Source organism: Sprattus sprattus (genome assembly GCF_963457725.1).
Source record: "Sprattus sprattus genome assembly, chromosome: 5".
NCBI classification, from domain to species: domain Eukaryota; kingdom Metazoa; phylum Chordata; class Actinopteri; order Clupeiformes; family Clupeidae; genus Sprattus; species Sprattus sprattus.
Window position 1 is genome coordinate 22,199,595 of NC_137924.1, and position 3,189 is coordinate 22,202,783.

The following is a 3,189-nucleotide window of genomic DNA, read 5'->3' on the forward strand; positions in this document are numbered from 1 at the left end:
GGGGAGGTGTTGTGTTAGAGGTCTCCTGTGATTGGACAGATAAGGGACACGCCCCCCGTATCCAGATCTGTCATATGCTGTCTGGGAGCGCAGAGGTGCATCTCCTTCTTCCATGGCACAGTAAATAGGATTTATGGAGTGTGCTGGCAGGGCATTTCGTAAGTCGTCTTGTGCAGGGCCTGTCTTGCCCTCCATTTCCAAAGGCTGGTGTGCCTCATAAAATATAATTTTTTCTGTTGGTGGTGCAAATAAGTTTGGTAACTTTATATTGACCTGCATGTACGTTGTGAAGAGCAGAAAGATAAACATGTTAATTTTTCCAACAGGCACAAAATGGTATTGGATGGTAAGTTTACTAAAATATGATGGCCGACATAAGAGACTTGTTGGCAAACTGAGGAACATTAGCTGTATGTGATCGTTACAGCCTGCTTTCAGATGTGTCCATTTTGACTTTCAACAACCCCCCCCCCTCCTCCTCCTTATTGGGAATGCATTACATGTCCGTCCCCATGGGACTCTTGTACAAACACCAGAGACGCTTACACTGAACAATCAGGCTCCCATCCTCTCAAAAGATCGCATCTGATTGGTGGTGAGCACAGAGGGGATGCATGATTGGTTCAATCAATAAGGAGAGGTGACTGTGATGACAGCATGTGTGTTTGTGTGTGTGTGTGTGTGTGTGTGTGTGTGTGTGTGTGTGGGTGTGTGTGTGTGTGTGTGTGTGTGTGTGTGTGTGTGTGTGTGTGTGGTGTTGTCAATGTATTTCTGCCTATGCATGTTTGCACACACATGTGTCAGTTGACATAAGGATCACACACCAGCCCCCGTCCCCCTCTCCTCTCTGTCACCTCCCCACCCTCCCCCCTCCATCTTTCTCTCCTTTCCGGGAGGTTCTGTGTGCTGTGCCGTGGCCTAGATTCCCAATGAGGATCCCCCACCAACTGTCTCTGACATAAAAGGGGGGAGCTCTTCCTGGGAACTGACAATCTCTCTCCCATCCTGCATCCCAGAGGAAGTTCCTGGAATACCAATCCAGTTTGCGCTGTGATGCTTCCCCTTTTCAATCCGTGGCAAGGTGTCCTTTTTTTCCCTCCGAATTGTTTTTAGATGTGGAATTCCCTTGACAGGTTCTGGTAATTGCCGGTTATTTATCTCTGTCTGACTGAGGGTGTATGCGGTGAGTGACTCCCGGCATTCCTGTGCAGAACAGCCAAACACAGCAGTGTGTCTCTCTTCCTGGTGCTGTTGTGTGGGTTCCCCTCACTGTATGATATCCATTCTCCTTGTATGAGGAGTGAGACAAAAGCTTCACCGTGCGACGACTGAAAAAGCCTTAACTGAAATGACAAGAGAGAAAAAAAATATGTTTAATCAACCTCCGTGACCCGATCTGCATTGATTAAGTTTGACTCATTAGCAGTCGCGGTTTTTAATTGCACACTCTTCCCCATCAGAGCTGGGTGCGTTCCCAGTCATGAAGAGCTCACTTTAGGAGTCTCTTCACAAGGATCGCTGTGGAGGTGGGGCTAGAAATTGCCGGAGATCTGATATTTGTTCCCCCTTTGTGTCCTCCATGTGGGAAGCTTGGAGACCGAGGCTTGGTCTGTTGGATCAGAGATAGTTCTGGTTAATGGAATGTTTCATTGCTATCCATCTGCATTCCTCTCTGTCTCTCAGGCACCACAGGAGGGCCTCTGTAAAAAAGAACAGGAGCTCAGAGCCCGGCCAGATGGAGGGTGTACACACATAAGCACACACACACACACACACACACACACACACACACACACACACACACACACACACACACACACACACACACACACACACACACACACACACACACACACTCACACACACCAGCACCCACAATAGCAACACTCCCTGCTGGAACCTGTGGGGCCAACACAGTAAACAGCAGACGGACTGAGCTCCAGGGGTCCAGGGCCAAGAGTGGCCCACTGCAGCCCAGAGTGAGAGCTTGGAACCAGGCCAAGACTGTCTCGGTATCAGCCTCTGGGTTCGGAGTCAGTCTGCTGTAGCTGGTGAGTTCTACCTTGGCAAGCATGCATAGAATCATAATACGGTCTAAAGAGCATAGGATGGATTAGCCTATGTGACGTGTCTTAGCTGGTTTGCAGCAAAAGAGATTTGGAAAGAGTGCTGCAAATACTGAAAAGGTGTCTCATAAATGATCGTGAATATGATATTTGTTCTGCTTTACCAATGTATGTTTAGCAATCAGTACCATTACAAATTAACTGAGTGCATGCCTGGCTGCATGCCTAATTAGCCTGGTATATGATTTGGTGTTTGCTATCTGGCCATATTTTTCAGGCCTTATAAGGATATATCTTGGCATTCATTATGATGTACTCTGCCTCAAGGGCATGATGAGCAAATCTTCAGCACAACTACACCAGCCTGTGCCAACATCCTGAATAGTAAGGCTATGCACTGTGTACCGTGTAGTAAGAGCCAGGCCATAACCTGGGTTTGAAAATCAGTGAGGTCTGGTTGGGGAGAGGGGTTAAGAATGTTCTATAAACTACAAATAAAGGCTGTTTTACTTGCGATTAAGATCCTTTGTGGTGTGTAACCTACACACTTTATGCAATATTGTGAAAAGGTGAAGTCCCTCCCCCTTCTCGCTTTGTTCCCCTGCACCTGTGGACGGGTCCAATTGGGACTGATTGGGCCTAATCAGACAGACTGGACAGGCTGCAGAGAAGCTGAGACAAGGTACTAGACGAAACCTGTGTGACACAGTTGTACCTTGTCTGTTTTAAAGCTTTAGTTTTAGTCAGTGTATGTTTCTATGTTTTGGGGTTGTGATTACCCTGGTGTATGTCTTTATGTTTTTGGGCTTCAAGTCCCTTTGTTTTTTGTATATATGATTTTGGGGTTCGAGTCCCTGTTGTAAATAAATATATAGCTGTATTTGTATAAGAAAGCCACTGTCTCCTGCGCTGTATGTTCTCCTGCCTGCCTGCAACCACGATCCAGAAGCATACATCCCAAATGGTGAGATGGCCGGCTCGGGCTTTCTCGCAAGTTTCTTCAGTTATTGGCTTACCTCAAGAACAGACTTTTGGGAGGAGAACAGAAAAAAAGTCACTGGAGCAACCAGACAGATAGCGCCTTTATTGTGGGTGCAAATGAGATAGACAAACATTTCACTAT